Source organism: Procambarus clarkii, chromosome 75 (genome assembly GCF_040958095.1).
Source record: "Procambarus clarkii isolate CNS0578487 chromosome 75, FALCON_Pclarkii_2.0, whole genome shotgun sequence".
Taxonomy (NCBI): domain Eukaryota; kingdom Metazoa; phylum Arthropoda; class Malacostraca; order Decapoda; family Cambaridae; genus Procambarus; species Procambarus clarkii.
The window spans coordinates 14,592,241-14,617,155 of NC_091224.1; the positions used below are offsets into that span (position 1 = coordinate 14,592,241).

The 24,915-nt window shown below is 43.4% G+C and overlaps 1 long non-coding RNA gene across 3 annotated transcripts in view; it reads left to right on the forward strand.

Annotated features, from left to right (window-relative positions):
* The window catches only part of LOC123771641 (uncharacterized), a 69,435-nt gene extending 51,485 nt beyond the window's left edge, over positions 1–17,950 (forward strand). For all 3 annotated transcript variants that reach the window (XR_006774538.2, XR_011224661.1, XR_011224662.1), the window contains one exon: positions 12,796–17,950. This is a non-coding gene — a long non-coding RNA (uncharacterized lncRNA). The remainder of the gene's footprint in view (positions 1–12,795) is intronic.
* Positions 17,951–24,915: the final 6,965 nt, after the last annotated feature.

Below are 24,915 nucleotides of genomic sequence, written 5' to 3' on the forward strand. Positions count from 1 at the left end.
CCGTGTGGGGGCTTAGTGGGCGGCTGCCGGAGTGTGATGCTCCTTGGGACAGTCCTCTGTCCTTCTCTAGCCTTGTGCTCCTGCTGCCGTCCTCTCCAATTCTGCTGGGCACCTTTTCCTTTTCCTTCCGTTTCGTTTTTCTCCCCCTCTTCTCCTATCTGCTTGCCGTTTCCTGCCGACCTTTTGCTTGTTCTGGTTCTTCCCTTGGACTTCTTCTATTTTGATGCCCGGGTGCTTGAGGAGGCATACTCAACACAAAGCTGCTATTAGGACAATATCCAATTCTGGCCCCAGACATCACTCGGTACCCCTACTTAAATCTCTGAATATGTTAGACATTAAGTCACTGCACATTCTCTCATGTGTATTATACATATATAAAACGCTAAACTATAATGCCAATCCTGATCTCAAAAGCTTCATAGAAGGTTGTATCAGAACCCATGAACATCACACCAGAAATAAATACAGTTTTGATATTCCTAGAGTACGACTTAATCAAACTAGAAATGCTCTACAAATCAAGGGGCCCAGAATGTGGAATGACCTTCCCAACCATGTTAAAGACTGTACCTCTCTCAACCAGTTTAAGTTAAAAGCGAAGCTATACCTAATAAATTCCCTGTAACCTACCTTACCCTTCTATTGTCAACCAATGTCTGTTTTTTTCTTTAAAGAGCGCTGTTTGTCGACATAATTGTATTTGTGCTGCTTTTTCATCTATGTTTTCATTTCTTGTTTTCATTCTACTCATTATGCTCAATTAGTATTAAGCTTGTCATTTAAGTTTATCATGCCCGAAACGCTTTGCGTAATAGTGGCTTTAGGCATTGTATGTACTAGCTCTACCTATAAGTCAAACAATCCTTGTAAATATTTATTGTATGTATGTACCTTACCTAAATAAAATTGTATTGTATTGTTGTATTGTATTGTACCCGTAGAACTGTAGTACCCGACGTCGAGAGCGAGGGAAACCTTTTATTGTCACTCCCCCTTTCGTCACTGAATCCGATCTCGACGGACTGTCGGTTTCTTAACACTTTCGCGCTTTAGATTAGAGATAACTCGTCGCCGTTTTCTCTTACGATTCCGCATAACAGCCTACTTTTCTCGTCCATCGAAAAAATATTTCTATAAATTCCATTTTTTAACCGAAATGGATGGGGATACTTTTGTTTTGTAGGGAATTTATTTGCGAATGTTTTGGTACCAGAATGAATATTATATCACATAAACTTCTATGAGTAAAAAAAAAAATACACAAAGTATGTTTGGGGGTGTGGCGAGCGTGTGGCAGTGGGTTCCCTTTAACCGTTGATATATCCAACACGTGGGAAATATTTGTATGTGTTATGTATATGTCTGTGTAGGGAATTTTACTGCGATCACTGTCATACAAATTATAAAATGTTTCAACAAGTATAAACATGACAAACATCAAACGAACGAAAACAATGCGTTCGTTTCTGCCGCGAACGCATACTGAGCGACGTGGTTCTATATTTGGCGCTTCTCTTACACATGCTTTGTACAAATGTTATACAGTTCATCTTATAGAAAATTTTATTGCGAACACATTGGTATAAAAAAGAAATACGTACAGAGAAAAGTAGGGTCAGGAAACGTATAAACTTTCCAAGCATGATTTCCCCCGTGTTTTCGCCAGTGCGCTCGCGGCTAACTACTCTCCACTTCACACACTCTTGCGGGTGGGCAATTACCTATATTAAACATTCATATGCATATGTCCGTGTAGAGAATTTTATTGCGATTCCAATGATACCAAAATTAGCGATGTAGGACAACTGTAGGCTTCGCAACCATTAAGAGAGTGGAAACATTTTGTTGCTGTTTGGCACTCTCGGCGAGTGATCTGCATAGTTTTTTATTTGGTGTTGATACTCCTTATGCTTGGGCGGCATTTTATAGGTATGCTCTTATAGACAATTTCATTGCGAACACAGTGATACCAAATTTAAATACGTGCGCCTTCAATTATTGTCAGGACAGTCAAAAGAGTGTACACTTTTCGGTCTTACCGCGTAGGTGCGCGAAAGTGCCGAAAGCATCTGGGGTATTGTTTTTTTTTGAGCGCCGAGAGCGCGAAAGTGTTAAGGTGGCGTTTGTGGGGCGTATACTCACGACGCACCCCTAGGAGGCCCCGGCAAGATCGGCGATAGCTTCTTGTTGGTTGTCCTGCCTCTAATTGTGGCTCCATGGTGGGTGTGGGGGCACATTCGTGAATGAATTTTCTTTTTCGTAATGATGATGACCCCTGTTTCGGCTGTTTCTGCTTTACCTTCTCAGGCTCGTGGGGTGGGTGACCAAGCCCCCGAGTCAGTCCGTGTTGGAAGACCGGGCTCTGTAGCCTCCGCTGCATTGGGTCCCGTCCTTGCTCCTCCTTTGGCCTCTCTGACTCCTTTCCCTGGCTCCCCTCCCTCCTCTGTGGTTGGGTCGAGCCCCAAGCCCCCAGTGGTGACTACCTCGTCCCCTGGCGCGGCTCCTTCTCTAGTTGTAACTACTGCGCCTTTTAACCCCTCTCTCTCTGGGGTTCTCACCGCCATCCTCGTCACGGCCGCCCTCGCTCGATTCCTTCCAGTTCTGCTACCTATCAAGCCTTGTTTGGTCCCGCTTCGTGGGCCAAATATTTTGATCTCCTCCCTTTTGATTCTGCGCCTCATGACGATTTCTCCCTCCATCGACATCTCGTTGATTCCGTGGATGCCTCCATTACTTTCAACCCCACTCGTCTCGGTACACGTGTCGTTGCTGCTCCTTCTCAGGATGCTGCTTCCCGCTTGGCTGCCTTATCCTGCCTTGGCAAGACCCCTGTTCGGGTCTCGAAGAACGCTCAGTTGAATGCCAGTGTTGGCACTATTCTGCTCCAGCCCCATGTTGCGACCGGTGTTCGGGACCTGCGCGACTGCCACGACGATATTCGACATATCCTTGCTGCCCAGGGCCATTCTATTCTCCAGGTGGACACGTTTACTCGTCCCCCTCGTGGTAGTCACCGTCAACCCCTCCGGGTTGTGAAGATTACCTTTGATGGTAGGACCCTTCCACCTTCTGTCATTCTTGCTGGTGCCAGGTGCTCTGTCCAGGAGTACATTCCTTCTCCCCGGCTCTGTAACAAGTGCTGGAGGTTTGGGCATGGTGCCCTCCGCTGCTCTGGGACTGTCTCTCTGTCCTTTGTGTGGTGGCGAAGGTCACTCTAAGTCGGAGTGCACTTCTCCCCAGGCTCGTTGCTTCAACTGCGGTGAGGCCCATCCTACCTTCTCCCGTGCGTGTGTCCATTACAAGCTTGAGGCAGCCGTCCTCAACTTGAAGCACCGGGAGCGTTTATCTTTTCCTGAGGCGAGACGCCAGGTTCGCCGGCTCCCGCCTTATGCTAATATCTCTTATGCTCGTGTGTTGCGCTCTTCCTCTCCTCGTCCTTCCCGCCTTCCTCAGACTCACAACCGTTTCTGGGCCTTGGACCCTGATACGCCCACTGCCCCCTCCTCTGTTCCTTTGGGTTCTCTCCCGAAGGATCCACCTCCTGGTCCTCTGTCTGGGGTTCCCTTTCTTTCTACCCGGTCTGTCGTGTCTCCTGTGTCTTCTTCCTCGTCTCCCTCCGTTCCTCCTTCCCATCCTTCCCCTCCGTCTCTTGACTCTCCCCGCCGCCTGTCGGTGCGGGCTGATGTCCATCGCTCTCCAAACGACCGTCATGTGTGCTCTCGTTCGGCTTCTCCTGCTGAGACGCTAGAATCCGTTGCCCAGTACGTGGTTGCTGGGACACCTGTCTCTTTAAGTCAGAAGCGTAAGCCTGGCTCCTCTCCTTCCTCCTCCCCGGCGGGTAAGAAGGTTTCGCTTTCTTCCTCGGCCCAGTACGTGGTTGCTGGGACACCTGTCTCTTTAAGTCAGAAGCGTAAGCCTGGCTCCTCTCCTTCCTCCTCCCCGGCGGGTAAGAAGGTTTCGCTTTCTTCCTCGGCCCCTACTTCTGCCTCTCTCGCTCCTTCCCCTCCCATTTCGGTGGTTGTGCCCCCTGTTCCTGCTATGGAGGTTTCTTTAGCCCCCGCTTCCCTCTCGGTTGCTGCCCTTGCTGAGGTTCGCTCCCCTCTTTCTACCCTCCCCCCTCTTCCTGCTGCTGTCCTTGACTGCTCCTCTCCGTTGTCTCCTCCTCTTCCTCCTCCTCCTCCTCCGGACCCCGCCCGCCCACCTCTGATCTGTTCTCCCGTTTCCTTCCCTCCGTCTTTGCTCAGTTTACCCATGCCCCCTAACCCTGACTTTGCTGACCCTGATATTCTTTAACGTGCTCTGTTGCCTTTGTTTCTTCCTTGTTCTCTGTTTTTGTCCTTTCTCTTCTCGTCGTTGTCCATTCTTTAATGGAACATTCGAGGTTATTACTCCAATTTCCTCGAACTCCAACTTCTGATTTCGCGGTTTTCGCCCCTTTGTGTCTGTCTCCAGGAGCCGATGCTTGGTGCTCGTCCTGGTCGTTTTCGTGGCTATTCCTTTCTCTCCACCCCCCCCCCCAGCCGTTGTTGGGGCTTCTAATTCTTCTGCTCTCTTGATTCGTGCTGATGTTCCCTTTGTTCCTTTACTTTTTCCTTCGCCTCTCCATTGTTCTGCTGCTCGTATCTTTGTGGGGAAATGGTACACAGTTTGTTCCATTTATCTCCCCCCGAGTGTCCCGCTTTCTCTTCCTGATTTGAAACACCTCCTTGACTCCTTGCCAGAGCCAGTGCTTCTGCTGGGTGACTTCAATTGTCGTCATTCTCTTTGGGGTGACGTTCTGACGAATATCCGGGGTCGCCTTCTTGAGCCGTTTCTCCTCTCTTCTTCCCTGTCTCTTCTGAATTCTGGTGAGCCCACTCATTTGGACTCTCGGACTCGCACCCTTTCTTGTCTTGATCTTTCTCTCTGCTCTTCTTCTCTTTACTTAGATTTCATGTGGCAGGTTCTTGATGACCTCCATGGAAGTGATCATTTCCCCATCCTTGTTTCCTTTTTCTCTTTTCACCTTTCCCTCTCTTTCCCTAGGTGGCAGTTTGCTAAGGCGGACTGGACCCTATTTACCCTCAGTGCTACTCTCTCTGACCTCTCCCTTCTGCCTCTCTCTCGCGCTCTCCTCCTTTTTTCATGACACTGTCTTCAACGCTGCCCTCCGCTCTATCCCTTGCTCTTCCTCTCGGGGTCCACGGAAGTGCGTTCCCTGGTGGAATGTGGACTGTGCTCGGGCTGTCCGCTGTAAGCGTGCAGCCTGGAAGAGGCACTGCCGTAGGCAGACGACCGATTCTTTTCCTTTCTTTCGGAAAGCGAGTGCGGTGGCCCGTAGGGCCATCCGTACGGCTAAACGTGAATGTTGGGCATCTTATGTCTCGACAATTACGTCCGAAACTCCTCTGGCCCAGATCTGGAAGCGTATCCGCAAGATAGCGGGTAAGTTCGTTCCCGATGTTTCACCGGTCCTTCACCTCCATGATACTCTTGTGGCGGACCCGTTGCAGGTCGCTTCCGTACTGGGTTCCCACTTTTCTTCTGTTAGCTCTGGTCTTCATCTTCCCCAATCTTTTCTTCTTCGTAAACCTGTCCTTGCGTCTCGTCCTTTAGATTTCTGCACTCATCTTCAGCTTCCCTATAATGATCCCTTTTCTCTCTCTGAACTTCGTTCTGCCCTGGCCCTCTGCGGTTCTACGGCGGCGGGCTCCGATGGTATTCATTATGAGATGCTTCGCCATCTCCCTCCGTGCACGTCTCAGTATTTACTGAGTCTGTATAATCGGATCTGGGAGTCGTCGTCAGTCCCTGAGGACTGGCTCGATGCCGTTGTCCTCCCTGTTCGCAAACCGGGGTCTCTGGGTACTTCCCCTAAGGACTTTCGCCCTATTGCTCTCACAAGTTGTGTCTGCAAACTCTTTTGAACGTATGGTTAACGTTCGTCTGATGTGGTTCCTGGAACACCATCACCTCCTCTCCCCTTCTCAATTTGGTTTCCGCAAGTGCCGCAGCACGACAGATGTCCTGGTGAACTTGGAGGTCTATATTCGTACTGCTTTTGCTGCGAAGACCTCCGTTGTTGCCGTCCTTTTTGACCTGGAAAAGGCTTACGACACCACTTGGCGATATCATATTCTATCTCGACTTCATTCTTTTGGCCTTCGTGGTCATCTCCCTCTCTTTCTCCGCAGCTTCCTCTCTCGTCGTTCCTTTCGAGTGCGCCTTGGTACCGCTCTCTCTGCCTCTTTTCAGCAATACGAAGGTGTGCCCCAGGGTAGTGTTCTGAGCACTACTCTTTTTTCTGGTTGCCCTCAATGGTCTTCTTTCCTCTCTTCCTTCTGGTGTCTTCTCCGCTCTCTATGTCGATGATCTTACCCTTTGCTGTCAGGGTGATGATTCGCCTCTCCTTCAGCGCCGGCTTCAACTTGCAATTGATGCCGTGTCGTCTTGGGCCACCGATCATGGCTTCAAGTTCTCTACTTCTAAGACTTGTGCCATGACTTTTACGCAGAAACGGGTTGTTCTTCGTCCCTCTTTGTCACTTTATGGTCATCCCCTTGAATACAAAGATTCCGCAAAGCTTTTGGGGTTATTCCTTGACACTCGTTTGTCTTGGTCTCCCCATATCTCTTACCTCCGTGTTGAGTGCTCTAAGGCCCTTACCCTCCTTCGGGTCTTGTCCCATACTTCTTGGGGGGCAGATAGGCGCGCACTCCTTGCTTTACATTCCTCTCTCGTCCTGTCTAAGCTCGATTATGGTTGCCCTGCTTACTCGTCTGCTTCTCCTTCTACTCTTCGCCGTCTTGATGCTTTGCACCATACTGGGTTGCGCCTCAGTTCTGGTGCCTTTCGTTCGACTCCCGTCCTTAGCTTGTATGTTGACACTGGCTTCCTGTCTCTCCAGGACTGCCGTGATCGCTACTGTCTTCGCTATCTTGCGCGGTCCCTACAACATCCTTCCTCTCGCCTCTGTCGTGCTTTAACTTTTACCCCTCCTGCGGTTCCTGTTCCTTTTCACCACCTCCCTCTTTCTGTCCGGTTATCTCGCCTCCAGGATTCTCTTTCCATTCGTATTTCTAACGTTTCTCCTCGTGTTGTTCCTTCTTTGCCCCCGTGGAGAGTCCCTCTTCCGCGGTTTTGTACTTCCTTGACCCGTATCACTAAAGCTTTTACCCCTCCTACGGTTCTAAAACGCCTTTTCCTTGAGCACTTTTCTTCTCACTCCCGCTCCGTTTCTGTCTTCACCGATGGGTCAAAGTCGGCGGACGGTGTGGGCTACTCTGTTGTTTTTCCTGATCGCACTTATATGTGTCGCTTACCTCCGGAGACTAGCATCTTTACAGCGGAACTTTATGCTATTCTCTATGCTCTTCGTCTCCTGCTTTCTCGTTGTCAGTCTTCCTTTGTAGTTGTTGTTGACTCTCGTAGTGCCCTCATGGCTCTCGGGTCCTTTAATCCGGTTCATCCAGTAGTTGTCGAGATCCAGCATTGGCTGTTTCTTGTTCACAGTAAATTTAAGTCGGTTGAGTTTTGTTGGGTTCCCAGCCATATTGGTGTGTCTTTAAATGAGCGTGCGGATGCTGCCGCCAAGGAAGCTGTCCGCTCTTGTCCCATCTCTCATAAAGGCATTCCGTATTCCGACTTTTACCCGGTTATCCATTCCTCAGTCCTTACCCGTTGGCAGGCTTCTTCGTTGTCTGTTACTGGTAACAAGCTCCGTACTCTTAAATGTTGTGTTTCCTCGTGGCCGTCCTCCTTCCACCGTAACCGGCTGTGGGAAACAGCTCTGGCGAGGTTGCGTATTGGCCATACTCGCTTAACCCATGGTCACTTGATGGAGCGCCGCCCTGCTCCTTATTGTCCTAGTTGCATTGTCCCTCTTACGGTCGTGCATGTCCTTCTTGAATGTCCTGACTTCCAGGACGAGCGTGTGTCTTGCTTTCCGACCGCCCCTCGTGGTCACCTGTCCCTCAATAGAATTCTTGGTGACTCGGATACTTTTGATATCGTTCGCCTTATGCGTTTTTGTTCTCGTATTGGCATCCTTGGTGATATTTAGCGCCCTCTGATTATTTTGCACATTTGATGGTGCTACATAGCCTTCCCGGTTTGGTGCCTTCTTTTGATAATTACTTACTTACTTGTAAGGTAGTCTTGAAAAGATCACTTTGTAAGGTCCCTCACTTGAAGAGATTCAGCCATTCTAGAAGAGATTCAGCTAGTCTTGAAAATATCAATGGAAAACACTACCATGGAAGCCACTAACACTGTTCATCTATGCTACTTGTATCAGATGCATCATCACTGAACCCAGAAAACGATTCATCTATCATCTATAAAAATTGGAGATGGCATGGGTGGGCAAGAGTGGCGCTCAGAGCTACAACTGAATACACTTGCTATATCAACCTCATTGGTGCTGTATCACTTGCATCCAACCTTTGTGTTGTCCTTATTGCACCTAGCTTCATCAATATCATGACCCTTTATGTTCTTCAAACAATAAAGTCTAAAATTCACCAACAGAGAGCAATCTTTCAACACCGCATCGCATCGGACAGGTGTTTGGGAGCCAGAGGGTGTGCGTCACCCATGGTGGCTCACTCAATACTAACCCAGCCAGCAGCCCTAAGACATTCTGAGAATATTTTCCAAGATGGTTGCCTCTCACTGGAGGTCCCAAAGAGTACATTTCGTACACAACCTACCGTGCATGCATTTTGAATGTGTACTATTATAGTGTGGGCTGGTGGTGTTGTCGCGTTGTTGTCCCTTCTTTACGGACAACCCAACCCACAACTCGGTAGAGTGTTTATACTTCACTAGGAGATCACACTAGGCGCTTCTGGCTCTTGGAGAGGGGCTCAACTTCACACGTTTAGGGGATGCGGCTCCAACACTTAGCCTCGTTGTCACGTGCACACACCCACTCGAGCCGCTGTGACTCCCCACTCTCTCCTTATGTGATATGATCTCCTCAATCCCCTTTGACTTAATAATTTTCCATCCTACCCTGTCCACAGCAGTGGTTCCTGGTTCTTTCTCTCTCTCTCTTTCTTTACTATTTCCTGGGAAGCCTCACTAGGACAAGGGCAAACACCAGCAAATTTGAATACATTTACTGGACACAGTACATATACAATACATGCACATACAGTGGAACCTCTATTAACGAGTGGCTCTATTAACGAGTTTTTCCAGTAACGAGCAAGCCACTCGCAGCAAATTTGTCTCTATTGACGAGCTCGCCTCTATTAACGAGTGAAACCACATGGCGCTTCCTATAGCGTCTCGCGGGTTCTCGCAAATTCTCGGACGCCTCCGACGCCAGTGTTGTTGTTGTATCTCACACGACAAGCATCCCTCTGGATTTATTTGAGCTTTTCTTTGGGTTTTTAGTGGTTTTGCGACTACAATTTGTAACACACGATGTCTCCAAAGAAGCTGCTTGCTAAAGATAGTGTTTTCAAGAGGAAGAAAGACACAATTATTATGGATTTCAAGAAGGAAATTATAGCAAAGCATGAGTGTGGTGTCTGTGTGATTGATCTCACAAGGAAGTATGGCAGGTCCTCATCAACAATTTACACCATTAGTAAGGGAATGAGGAGGTAAGGGAGGATGCTGCCTCTTCCACTGAGATCAGGGAAGTGTTTGGAATGTTTGAAAAGGTGAACGCATTCTTGGAAAAGCTGCCCTGATAAAGCAGTGACAACCCAGTGTGTGAAAATGTTTAATTAATTTATCACTTTGTGATAACACTTTATGAAAGTGTTATCACTTTCGCAGGTATATGTCGCTTGAACGTAACACACTTTTTTTCTCTTGAATGCACCCAAACACCGCGCTCAAGCATCATTTGAGCAAATATTTCTATAAAATCCAATACTTATCCGATCGACTTGGGGATTGTATACGTTTGCCGTGAAATTTCCGTTTTCTTTAATAACCACATTGCCTATTTGAGAAAACGGCATTGTATTGTATCTTCGTGGTAAGACTATTATATTGTTGACACAACGAGTGTAATCAACGTAGTTTTTTTATTTGGTGCTGGTCTAACGCATCCTTGTGTGACATTTGAAATGAAATTTGGGTGAAATTCCCAAGAAGAGAGAGTCCGCCTGACTCAGAGGTGAATTCTCCTTCCACACCATAACCCCTCTCCTCCTTCCCACCTCTCCATCGTCTCCCTCAAGCCAGCAACTACTCTTCATAAGGTAAAGTAAATATTAAAACACTACAACAAAACATTTATATTTACATGTGCAGTATTATATTTACTTAAAAAAAAGTCATACAAGTATGGATGTTTTGGGGAGTGGAACGGATTAAATTTATTTCCTTTATTTTAAATGGGGAAATTTGTTTCCAAAGACGAGTTTTCCAGGTAACGAGCTCGGTGCCAGAACGGATTAAACTCGTTAATAGAGGTTCTACTGTATAATAATAATAATAATAAGGAATCCTACACTCTATACTATTTCAGTCAGGTTGCACTCCAACACCATCAGAACTCTATCATCAGCTTATCAAGTGGTATCCTATCTCCTGATTCACCACCTAATATTAACAACCTCCTCAAGTAGATCAAGTCTTATAATACAGTGTTGCACTATCAGCAAGAGAATATATATATGTAAACATGTACAAGGAAAATCAGCATATGAATGCAATAACATATATCAGTATAAATGTTCCTTGATACACAACAATGATCAATCAATCACCCTATCAGTCCTAGAACACATACATCTGTAGGTAATCCAGCTTACGACTGTAAGCTTTATACTTCAGTATAAAACACTCCTTGACATAAGAATGCAAACAATCGCCCACCTCTCACTGCGTCTTGCACGCTAATGACAACCAAACACTATATTACCTCCCTACAAGTAATCATTTAGAACCTCCCTTCCACATCTGGAAGTTCACTACCCTGATCTCTTCAGGTTCTTCCGGGTTTAACTACCAGGATCCTTCGCAGCTCTTCTAGGCTGCTACACCATGAAGTGTTCCTTGAACAACTGTGGTGCTTCACTACTTCTGCTAGGGTCCTCCACAGCTCTCCTGGCTGCTACACCATGAAGTTCCCTCAAGCAACTATGGTGCTTCACCACCTCTACAGAAGCACGTGACACTCCTCTTCACTGCTTCTCCTTACAGCTCGAGGTCCTCTCCTCCACTACCTTGGAGTCTCATCAGCTACTCCCTCTGTGCTGGCTTCTAAGTTCTCAGCAACTTCTTCCCCAAAGACAAACCTGCAACCCATTGACACTCCAAAAAATATGTTTCCCCTTAAACACACAAACAAAAATAAACACATAATATGTTTGCCTCCAACATCTATCTGCTCTCTACATACGGTGAGAGTGGACTCCCCCGTTTTGGGCTGGTCCATGCTCCACCTTGCCCGGCGGGCCTCACTCTGGGAGGGTCCTCCGCCGCCTCCTCAGTCACCTGCCAGCGCTCAGAGGAGACGGACGTCGCTCCGTCCTCCATGACGTTCCTCCCTCTCCACTCTCTTATTTTAGGCTTTCTTCTTTATCAAAACATGTCTAACTTATCAATAAACATTGCTACTGTCGCTGGGCACACGACCAACTACAAGCAATCACTATGAACTGGCTTAAATCGTGCTTATCACAGATTGTCTGTTCGAGGGCGCTCCTCCCTCTGACAGAGTCTGGTCAGGGCACTGCCACGGCCCACGATAATGTCTCTGGGCCGCTTAATAAACACTCCTCACCGTCCAGGACTTGAGACCACAACGTTCTCAGCTCAATTCCACAGCTGGCATGTCTGCACACTTCTCTTCTGTTGGAGGTATATCACTAGGGGTTCCTTTCTGACGGGAGCTCAAACGGAGCACATCTTCCCCCTGCGATGTCTGACCTCAAGTGAGATCAAAGCCCTCCAGAAGCGAGCCTCACGCCTCCAGCAAAATATCCACATCTCCTAACCAGTCATTTATCTATTTTCTTATTCACTGCCCATAATCTCAAATTGTTCATCATATCCAACCAGCTACTTTACATCGGTGTCTTCACCTCCATATTTTCCAGACCTTATAGTCAGGTCAGGCTTGATAGAATAATTCTCAAAGGGGAGACTCGTTTTTCGGCTACCTGGGATCACAACAGTACGCAATATTCAAAAGGTGTTTTCTCTGTTGGCGCAGTTCCCACTGACCAAGTTTTGTCGGTTGGCACAGCACAGTGGTTAATTATTTCGTCTTTTTTCTCAGATGTCATCACTGACCTTTTTTTTTTTTTTTTTTTTTTTTTTATGTATCCCGCTTGTTTATGCTCTCGCTGACACAATGCGTGCATTTGGAGTCGACATGGTGCACGTATGTTTCTAGATTGTGCAAATATATCCAACAAATGTCACAGAATGAACACTCCAGTGTCGTGACAAATCAAAACGATGGGAACAATGGGTTGTAAATCTGTGACATTACAGGGTAGAAAGCACTAGAGTGGCACCCGACACAGTAGGCAAACTAGGCCATCTCCCACCCCACCACCCCAGGCTGGTGCAAGGCCTGGCAGACCACTTCCTCGCTTCCCGAACTTAGTTCGGGAAGCATGAAACCCCAAACCCGATCGTTAAACTGGAACTTTTGGATAACCTAAGTTCGCAAAGCATGTGGCTGTCTGTAGTCTGCTTTTTGTTTTTTTTCGCACATCTGTGTCTTCTATGTATGCATTGCACATTAAATGTTGTAGTTAAGGTTTAACAGAAACTCAAAAATAATTCCTATTAATTGAATTAAAACATGTTAATTTTTGCCCTTTCCTTTTGCAGCTCACATTTTTATCAGAAGAATTCCACTTGCAGTTTCAACACCCCAGGCCATAAAGCTCATTTAAGTGTTAGTAACACTGCGGGTATAATACACATCAGCAATGTGTCTCATAATGCACATGACCGTGTTGAAAATACTACAGTGCAGAACGTCAACAATTAGCTCACTTAAATTACCCAGCTGCTATATGCATAACCTCAACAGCCTGTGAACATACGTTTACTCCACTCATTCAGATATTGTAGTGCAGCATTATGACCATCTTCAGTAAAGATTTCTTAGATCAACAGAAATTTGTTGTTATACATTGAAAATTTAAGAATAGACTAATAATGTAATATTTTTATTCATTCTTTGCGAGTTCTATTTGAATGGTAATTTTTGGAAATTCATTCATATTTAACCATTATGCAGATATAGTGTATAATAAGGACCGAAATAGACTATGTCCAGACCCAGTTTCCTTATGTCTAATATACTTCACTATATAAAATTTGTGTGATGTCAGCAGTGATACTTCCTACCTCAGGTAATTGTTCATTCACCCCTGTTCTTCCATTTTCCTGCCAAGTCAGGTACTACATTTGCTTAATGTACTTGGTAATATTATTATTTCACTCATATTTTCTCTAAATATATATTTGTGCTTTTATGAACAGTATTTTATACATTTTAAAGCTCTAATACTATTCTTAATATTCACTGTTTGGTATTACATTATAAAAATATATCATTATAGGTAACTTGATTAATCATACATATGTATGATTAATCAAGTTAGAAGGAGGAACCCATTTATTTTTAAAATATATTTATTATATTAATAATATATTTCTGTATATACATTTGTCTGTATGTATAATAAGTGTTTATATGAATGTATGTGCAATATATTTGTATTTGATTTAATATTTATCATATATTGACAGGGAAGCTAGACATATTGAATATTTATCATATTAAGCCATTTTCCTTCTTACCTTTATATAAACGTTTATATATTGGTGTATAGTATTTAGGGAATAAAAACATGTTCTTCCCTCTTAAACACCATATATACAGCAATTTGACATGAAAGTTAATATCATTACATGCAATTAGTTAACAACACTTGCTATTTCTCAGTATAAAATTCATTCAGTACAAAATGTACATTCACAAAAGTCTGTAGATAAAAGATGGCTTCTTGTAAAACCATATTAGGTTTCAGTAAAAAGAAACTCGATTTCTTTCTTGCAAGATATAATTGGTCATGCAAATGTTTAGTACCTCTAAAAGATAGAGAAACTTGTGTTACTGTTACAGTCATGCTAGCAAGTGCATGAACAATTTATATATCAGTGCTAAACATTTGAGGGCTGCTTGCTTCAATTGACATAGAGTATAAAAGTTCACCTGAAGTCAGTGTAGTTTATATTAGATAATATTTCTCACATAGAGACCTGTGATAACTGTTATGTTTATAAATCCATATCATTACCATATAAATAAATAAATATATATATATATATATATATATATATATATATATATATATATATATATATATATATATATATATATATTATATATATATATTAGCTAATAAGAAGATGAATCTTGTTGTTATATTGTACATATGAAGTCATCAATTAGAAGAATTTGTAAAAATTTGCTTATCATCAATTTGGACCATTTGACATCCAGGGTGTATTCAATACCTTTGATTGCACTCACCTTATGTCTGTCTGCTTTTGTATTGGCATCCTGAGTGATATTTAACAACTTTTGAATACCTGTAACATAGTCTATGTTGCATAGCCTTCCCGGCTTGGCATTTTCATTTGATAATTACTGACTCTTCAGTCACCTATACTGTATTTATCTTTTTCTTAAATTCCAAAAAAGAAAAAGTGTTTATTTTAAAAATAAAAGGTAATATTATAACACCATCCAAATTTGAGAAGCTCATTAATATCATACTTTGTAATTATTATGAAATTCTGTATATCCAAGGAAATATTGGATATTTTAAAAATATTTTTTCCATATTTTTAACTCATTTCTAAAGAGACTTGTAAAATTAATTTGTCTTAAATATTTTAAGACTTGCACATAGTGGTGTACTTGAGCTGAATTAATTATGCACACTAATTGTTAGATAAAGATTTTTTATAAATATTTTATTCTACTTAACCTTCAAGAGTTCTTGCGAAGGAAAATATAAATTTTCAGTTGTCAGGGTGTAAGACATTTCCGAATATTATTATGACAAATTTTCTGTGTAAAATTGACATTGGTAAACATTCAAGACATTACAATATATAGAAACCACATCAGTGCTTAGTCTGCAAAAGACATTTAAAATATATCGGCTTGAGTGTAACCTAACCTAGGGTTAGGTTACCTAGGACCTACCTGTGTACCTAAGACCTACACAGGTAATCTAAGGTTACCTGTGTAACCTAAGTGTGTTACATAGGGGGAGACCATATTGTTCATGGTGTAAATGAACCAGTAAATCATATTGGAATTAATGTAAGAATGAAACCATATCAGTGTTCAGAGTGCTTAAAAGATTATTCAGGTAAATCGAATCTAATAAAGCATATGAGACTTCATACAGGAGAGAAATTGTATCAGTGTTCAGTGTGTCCAGAAGGATTTCCAGAAAAAACAAAACTCATGCAACATATGAGAGTTCATACTGGAGGGAGACCATTTCAGTGTCCTGTGTGTCTAAAAAGATATTCACATAAATCAAGTCTAGTAAGTCATATGAGACTACATACAGGAGATAATTCTTATAAATGTTCTGTGTGCTTTAAAGATTTTTCAGATAAATCGACTCTTGTAAAGCATATGAGACTTCATACAGGAGAGAAGCCATACAAGTGTTCAGTGTGTCTAAAAGATTATTCTGAAAAATCAAGTCTTGTAAAGCATATGAGATTTCATACAGGAGAGAAACTATATGAATGTTCAGTGTGTCTAAAAGTATTTTCAGAAAAATCAAAGCTAATTCAACATACAAGAGTTCATACAGGAGAGAGACCCTATAAATGTTCAGTGTGTCCTAAAGCTTATTCATTTCAGTCAAGTCTAATTAAGCATTTGAGACTTCATAAAGGAGAGAGACCATATGAGTGTTCAGCATGTCTAAAAGGATTTTCAGAAAAATCAAAGCTCATTCAACATACAAGAGTTCATACAGGAGAGAGACCATATAAGTGTTCAGAGTGTCTAAGAGGATATTCAAATAAATCAAGTCTAGTGAGGCATATGAAACTCCATGCAGGAGAGAAACCATATCGGTGTTCAGAGTGCTTGAAAGATTATATAGATAAATCAAGTCTTGTAAAGCACATGCGGCATCATACAGGAGAAAAACCATATCAGTGTTCAGAGTGTCTCAAGGATTTTTCAATTAAATCAAATCTAGTACAGCATATGAGAATTCATACTGGAGTGAAACCATATAAGTGTTCAGTGTGTCTAAAAGGATTTGTAGAAAAATCAAAGCTCATACAACATTTGAGAGCTCATACTGGAGAGAAACCATATAAATGTTCAGTGTGTCTAAAAGATTTTTTAAATAAATCAAATCTACTTATGCATATGAAATTCCATACAAGAAATAAATACTAATGTTCAGTGTGTCAAACAAATTATTCAGTTAAATCAAGTTTAGTAAAGCACATGAGTCATCATACAGGAGGGAAATCATATCAGTGTGTCTAAAAGGATTTACAGAGAAATCTAAGCTTGTACAACATGTAACAACTCATACTGAAGAGAAACCACATCAATGTGTTTAAAAAAATTAATTTAAATCAAGTCTAGTAAAACAATGAGACTTCATTCATGAGAAACTCAATTGGTGTTCAGTGTTTAAAAGGGTTATTAGAAAAATAATTCATACAACATGAGAGTTTGCTCAAAATACTGTAGAAGCTCGCTAATCCGGACTATATGGGAATTATAGCTACTGTAACCCTTGCCGGATTAGCACATTTTCTGGATTAACATATTTTTTCACTGCAGAAGTCCAAAAGTGAACATTTCAAAAAATGTTTGTACCACAAACAACATAATTTGAATTTCTACACTCTAATTAGTGTGTGGGGCTGGGTGGGTGGTTAGCTTCCTGGCTGGTAGGTGGGCAGAGCAAGTGGGTGGGCAGGCAGGTTTTGGATGGGTGAATGGCAGGCAGATGGGCTTGGTAAGTGCCAGGTAGATGGGTGAACAGGTGGGTGGGTGGGAGAGCAGGCAGGTGGGTGAACAGGTGTGCGGGTGGGCAAGCAGACAGGTACTTACCTAGGTGTACTGACCTAGTTGTGCTTGCGGGGGTTGAGCTCTGGCTCTTTGGTCCCGCCAATCAACAGGTGTACAGGTTCCTGAGCCTACTGGGCTCTATCATATCTACACTTGAAACTGTGTATGGAGTCAGCCTCCACCACATCACTTCCTAATGCATTCCATTTGTCAACCACTCTGATACTAAAAAAGTTCTTTCTAATATCTCTGTGGCTCATTTGGGCACTCAGTGTAACACCGTAAAGGTGTTTTGTTTAGTTTTATTTAAAATATATATAGTTCATGAGTCAGAGACAAGGATCTGAGAGGCGCCAGTTTGTCGACCTGAAACTCGCACCTCTAAGCGTTAATAACCTCAAGTTGACCTGACGTCAGCTCATGCGAATTTCACCTTGCTTCCGCTAATCTGATAATTGTAACCTGATAACCTTCAAACATGACGACGTCTAAGGAGTGGCTTGGTAGCGTGCCTGAGGCTATCTACTTTTGGGCAGAGTTAGCTATTAAGTTTCCCAATATATACTGAGGAAGCTATAGAGCATAGAGAATAAGACAGAACAGCCAGCGGAGCAGAACAGAAGACAGCCTAGCCAGGGAGGCTGTATGCCGGACGGGGCGGGACCGTCTCTGTCAACTACAGACCATCCCCCCCCTCCCCCTCTATCCAGCTATAGGCAGACACTTGGTGAGTTGAGCATGAAAGGTGACTTAGTCGTGTTTACAAGTGTTGTGTGAGGATCAGGGGCAGTCAAGTTGTAGGGTTCTCGAATTCTTGGATGATGACTCACTTTGCATATTAATCTTGAACATAAATTATGATACTTATCATGTGAAATATAATTGAATTTGTTATTTAAATTGTCTTTAACTTTGTTCCCTAGAGTTTTTGAGTTGAGGTAAGAAAGCCTCTGCGGTTACTGGTTTCATGATTTTAATGGGCAAATGATACAGATGGAACAGACTAATATTGACCTCTTGATAACATCTTTGAGAATATTGTGATACAGACAAGTTCCATTCTTTGTCTTGTAGGTACGGACAAATGAATGGATGGTGGCAGCATTTCTTCTTCTACTATCTACTATTCTACTTCTACTATCTACTTTTCTACTTCTACCTATCTACTCCTCCACCTCCACCCCTCTCCGAACTCTCCCTTTCAACTGACGACCCTCCTCGCTCCTCCCACCTCTCTACCTCTCTCACCCCAAACCCTCACTAACTACTTCATTATTCATCTCTTTCCTTTCGTTTCTCTTATACATTTGGTGGTTTGTGGCAGTGAAATGTGTTCTAGAGTTCTCTAGAGTTTTGGGTAGCTGATCAAGTTACGGCACCTTGTAGTCACAGCACCTAGGTAGTCGAATGCCTAGGTTACAAGGTGTTGAACGAGAGAGGTTGCCGTAGGAACTCTGGGGGTGCTCTAGAATAGTTAGCTAACTGAGGACGGGATAACGAACTAAAGAGAGCTGTTTCCCTCGGCCTCGTTAGTTAACTGGGGGGTGGAATAATGGACAAGAGAGAGCTATTTCCCCCACCACCCGTTACATCAGTTTCCACCTGTGTCCCCTAGTGCGTGCGCCCCTTGTGTTAAATAACCTGTCTTAATCTACCCTGTCGATTCCCTTGAGAATCTTGAATGTGGTGATCATGTCCCCCCTAACTTTTCTGTCTTCCAACGAAGTGAGGTTTAATTCCCGTAGTCTCTCCTCGTAGCTCATACCTCTCAGCTCGGGTACTAGTCTGGTGGCAAACCTTTGAACCTTTTCCAGTTTAGTGTTATGCTTGACTCAATATGGACTCCATGCTGGAGCCACATACTCTAGGATTGGTCTGACATATGTGGTATATAATGTTCTGAAAGATTCCTTACACAAGTTTCTAAATGTGGTTCTTATGTTAGCCAACCTGGCATATGCCGCTGATGTTATCCTCTTGATATCAGCTTCAGGGGACAGGTCTGGCATGATATCAACCCCCAGGTCTCTCTCTCTGACTCCTGAAGTATTTCATCTCCCAAATGATACCTTGTATCTGGTCTCCTGCTTCCTACCCCTATCTTCATTACATTACATTTGCTTGGGTTAAGCTCTTAACAACCATTTGTTTGACCATTCCTGCAGCTTGTCCAGGTCTTCTTGAAGCCTCAATCTGTCCTCCTCTGTCTTAATCCTTCTCATAATTTTGGCGTCGTCAGCAAACATTGAGAGGAATGAGTCTATACTCTCTGGGAGATCATTTACGTATATCAGAAACAGGATAGGTCCAAGTACAGAGCCCTGTGGGACTCCACTGGTGACTTCACGCCAATCTGAGGTCTCACCCCTCACTGTAACTCTCTGCTTCCTATTGCTTAGGTACTCCCTTATCCACTGGAGCGCCCTACCAGTTACTCCTGCCTGTTCCTCCAGCTTACTCATCAGCATTATGCATTATGCATCAGGTGGGTGAACAGGTGTATGGGTGGGCGAGCAGGCAAGTGGGTGAACAGGTGGGCGAGACACCACTAGACAGACAGATAAAGATCACCTGTCTCCTTCCTGTACACCCCCTCCCCCACCTCACACTAGCCCTCTCAACTAACCCCCCTCCCACTGAGTAATTACCCAAGTGTAGTTACAGGATGAGAGCTATGCTCGTGGTGCCTCGTCTTCCCAGCACTCTTTGTCATATATCTTCTACTTTTTGCATATTTAATCCCTCTAACCTCTCCTCGTAGCTCTTCTCCTTCAGTTCTGGGAGCCACTTAGTGGCATGTCGTTGTACCTTTTCCATTTTGTAGATGTGCTTCTTAAAATATGGGCACCATACAACCGCTGCATATTCCAGATTTTTTCTAACAAAAGTCGTGAACAATTTCTTTAGTATTTTTCCATCCATGTATTTAAAAGCAATTCTGAAGTTAGAAAGTGTAGCATAGGCTTGCACAATGTTCTTAACCACTTAACCGCGCCAACCGAGTATTCTCATTCGGCGGGAAACTGCACCAACTGAGAAAACTCTTTGATTTTCCATACCCATTCTAAATGTGTGCAAGGTTGGTTGTGGACGAAATGAACTCTTAGGACCTCCATTGAGAGGCAGCCATCTTGGAAAAAAATCCCAGAATGCCTTAGGGCTGCTGGCTGGGTTAGTACTGAGTGAGCAAGCATGGGTGGCGCCCGTGCCTCTGGCTCCTAAACGCCTGTCTGATGCGGTGTTGAAAGATCGTGCTCTGTCTGTAAAATTCAAACCTTATTGTTTGAAGAAGACATGCATAACTTATGGACCGTCACTTGTGGACTAATATAACAGCTCCCCTTGCATCTGGGGTAATTTATCCAAACAGCTATCCAAACTCTCTTCTCCTTACACTAGTCAACCCGACAGATGTTGTGTCTATCATACACTCACTAAAAACCAAAGCTGGGAACATCAGTGAAATCCCATCCATTGTATACAAGAGCGCCTCCCATACCCTTGCGCCACCTATAGTTCTGCGGTTCAACAAATCCCTTGAGTGTCATACCTTCCCTGATATCCTTAAAAAAGCAGGAGTAACGCCAGTTCATAAAGTAGGTAATCCGTCAGACATAAACAATTATAGACCAATATCAAACCTACCCATACTATCATAAATATTTGAAAAAATTATCTACAAACAGCTCTACTCCTATCTCGTAAAATTCGACATTCTTAGCCCCTGTCAGTTTGGCTTCCGCTCCCAAAAGAGTACCAACGATGCAATTATTAGTCTCCTTGATATAATTTATTCAGCCTCTGACAAAAATGAGTTTCCGATTGGACTCTTCATTGACCTGAGAAAGGCCTTTGATACTGTTAATCACAATTACCTCTTACGTAAACTCCATCATTATGGATTCCGAGGTCATGTACTGGACTATATCCAATCCTATCTTAGTGATAGACACCAATGTGTAGCCATCAATAATATAACCTCTCCCACTCTACCAATAACCGTTGGAGTGCCACAGGGCAGCATCTTGGGACCTCTCCTATTTCTTATATACATCAATGATCTGCCTAATGTCTCTAACATTCTGAAACCTATTTTGTTTGCTGATGATACTACCCTCATCTACTCTAACCCCAACCCACATACACTAAATAATGTTGTTAATAATGAACTAAAAAAAGTCCACTTATGGATGTCAACCAACAAACTAACACTTAACATAGAAAAGACCTACTACATCTTATTTGGAAGCAAATCTACAAATGCTATTCAGCTTCAGATAGACAATGTAAACATTAGCAATAAAAATGATGGAAAGTTTCTCGGCCTATTCCTAGACAAGAGACTCAACTTCAGTACCCACATACAAGTACATAACTAAGAAAGTATCTAAAAACAGTTGGTATACTCTCCAAAATCAGATATTATGTACCTAACTCTGCTCTCATCTCTATTATGCACTAATATATCCCTATCTTAGCTATGGTATCTGTGCATGGGGTTCAACCACTGCAAACCACCTCAAGTCCATCATCACCCAGCAAAAATCTGCTTTCAGAATATTAACAAATTCTGCTTTCAGACAACACTCAGCCCCCCTTGTTTAACTCCCTAAACATGCTAAACATAGTCTCACTCCACAAGTTCTCTTGTGTCAAATACATTTACAAAACCCTGTTCTTAAATGCAAATACCCTCTCACACCAAGCTCTCTTAGTCTGACTCTCATGCTCACTTTTACTCTTACTCTCACTTCTACTCTTACTCTTACTCCTACTCCTATACTCTTACTCTCATACTCGCTCTTACATATACTCTCAATCACTCCTACTCTCACTCTCAATCACTCGTATTCTCATACTCACTCTTACTCTCAATTTTACTCTCACTCACTCTGTCACTCTTACTCACTGTTACAACTGATATGAGTGGGGCTTCTATGGGGTACTGGTACTATTAAGGGGTAAAGGTAGTTAGAAGACAAGAGTATCAAATATGGGAGAGCTAAAAGGCCCGGCCCCCAAAATAAACTATCCACAGTAGTAATAACTTGCTACAAGACCATATATGTTAGTCTAAGGGTTGATCACTGCGCTCCCACCTTGGAAGAAGAGATACTCTGTAATTCATGTACTTATTTATTAACCCCTTAACAACCCCCCATATACACTCACACCAATAACAATAATAATAATAACTTTACCACACTATCTTACGTTAAAAGCCTTGGTCCACATAGACAGGATACAAGGTTTACACTAATAACAAGCTAGGGTAAAGTACTACTGGATAAGCACTGAAGCTGGATGCAGCTTAGGGTAGTGAGACCATGTGGTACCCTAATACAAAACACAACACTTAGGGTAAACAAAACACTGGCAAATACTAACCCCAGGTCTCACCAATAGTTACTACCAGAGTAGGTACACTCACGGATGCCCCGTACTTAGCTTAAGGATACAGGAACTTCAGGTAAGGGAAATAAGTAAGAGAAGGAGGGAGAAGAGTAGGGATACAGCCACAGAGTAGGTCTTATCCGCACACACCAGCCAGAGAGAAGACCGAGCTAGCCACCAGCTGCCTCCCTCATGTCGTGGTGCCGGGAGGAGCCTAATTGATCGTGCAGCTAAGCACATTAAAGATCTTCCCCTATGCAACGTATTGTTACTTTATGAATGATTAGAAAGTATTAGTAAGCAAAGTTGGTGCCTATGTTATTATTTAATAATCAACCCCCAGCTCAGTCTTTAAATGCTCTTTGAGAAACAATAATAGTCTTACGTCTGGCAGGGAAGATACAAACAATTTCCATTCGAAATGCGCCAACTGTACTACTTAGGAAGTTTAATAGCTCAATTTTGACCTCTGGTTTCCACTGGAGAACCCAGGGTCGTAACACTCCTCCCCCCTTCAGAGAAAAAAAAAATGTGACTACTAGAATAGTAGTCATATTTTTTTTGTAAGAGTATACAGAGAACAAAAAGAAAAACATATGACAAAAACAAAAAATCAATCAAAAGCAATTTCTCTGCAGAAAAAAAAAATACAAAGGAGTTCTCTGAAAGAAAAAAAAACATACACAACAAAAATAAAAGAACAGGGAAGTAAATAAATTGGACACGGAATATTTAATGTCACAGGAGAACCTAAAAAAAATTAACTAAAGCATGACGGTTGGTAAATGGCTTTCTGTGGCTCAGATGAATGTTATTCAGGCAACCGGGACAGAGCGTCGGCTATCACGTTGAGTCTGCCCGGTAGGTGGGTAATGGAAAGATTGAAGTCCTGTAGGTACAACGCCCACCTGAGGATGCGTTTATTCTTACCCTTCATCTGAGTCAGGAAGACTAGTGGGTTATGGTCCGTGTACACTTCCACTATATTACCTGTGAGGTAAACTTCGAACTTTTTACATGTTAACACTAGCGCCAACGCCTCTTTTTCTACCACTGAATAATTGCGTTGCGCCTTGTCGAATTTCACAGAGTAATAATATACTGGGTGTTCCACCTGATCATCCCCAGTTTGCAACAACACTGCACCAGCACCCGAGTCAGACGCGTCAACATGAATTTTAAACGGTCGGTCGAACCTTGGACTAGCAAGCACTGGGGCGGAAGCTAAGATCAATTTCAAATTTTTAAATGCCTCTGCACAGTCTGATGACCACTTAAATTTAACGGCTTTCCGCAACAAGTCTGTGAGAGGAGTGGCAACACTGGAAAAGTTCTGACAAAAACGTCGATAGTACGCACACATACCGATAAATCTTTGAACGTCCTTTTTAGACTTTAGTACTGGATACTCCAGAATGGCATTGATTTTATCTTGCCGAGGTAACACTTTTCCTTGGCCCACTTCATAACCGAGGTACGTCACTGTGCCTTGGCCAAAATGACACTTTTTAGCATTTAAGGTAAGATTTGCCCTTTTCAAGATGGCAAACAACTGGCGTAACCTAGCTATGTGGTCAGCCCAATTACTGTCAAACAGCACGATATCATCTAAATACGCCCGACAATTTGGCACCTTAGCGAGTAGAGAGTTCATGAGTCTCTGGAACGTGGCAGGGGCATTACGCAAGCCGAACGGTAACACTTGATACTCAAAAACACCCTCGGGTGTCACGAACGCAGTGAGCTGTTTAGCACGTTCAGTGAGTGGGATTTGATAATACCCCCTGAGAGGTCGAATTTCGAAATGTACTTGGCATTTCCCAACTCGTCGATGCAGTCCTCGAGGAGGGGCAGCGGATAGGCATCCACAATGGTCACCTTGTTGAGCTGCCAATAGTCGGTGCATAATCGCCAGGAGCCGTCTGGTTTGGGGACCAAAAGGCAGGGCGAGCACCAAGAGCCCTGGCTCGGCCGGATGAGGCCGTGCTGGAGCAAGAAGTCGACCTCCTTCCGTACGATGGCCTTCTTTTCTGGACTCATCCGATAGGGTTGAAGGCGAATGGGAGTGTAGTCCGTCAACTCGACATCATGGCAAATGGCATCAGTCTGGGTCGGGACCTCCCCGAACAGACTGGAGAATTCATCAACCAACGACTGCACCTCTTCACGTTGGGCCATCTGCAAATGGGACAGTCCCTCCACAGCATTCACAGAACTAGAATTATTGAAAATGAGATTAGTTGGGTCCCCAGAACAATCATCCCCTCTCTCCCTGGAAATGGAAACATTGGTTAGTGCAATGGGCCTGGGGCTCTGGAACTTCTTCAGTCGATTTACATGTATGAGAATTACCTGGTTACGTTTGTCAGAGTGCCTCACTTTGTACGTGAGGTCCCCAGTCTTTTCTGTCACTATGAAGGGGCCTTCGTACTTGTGGGACATAGTGTTCCCTAGTCGAGGCTTTAATACCA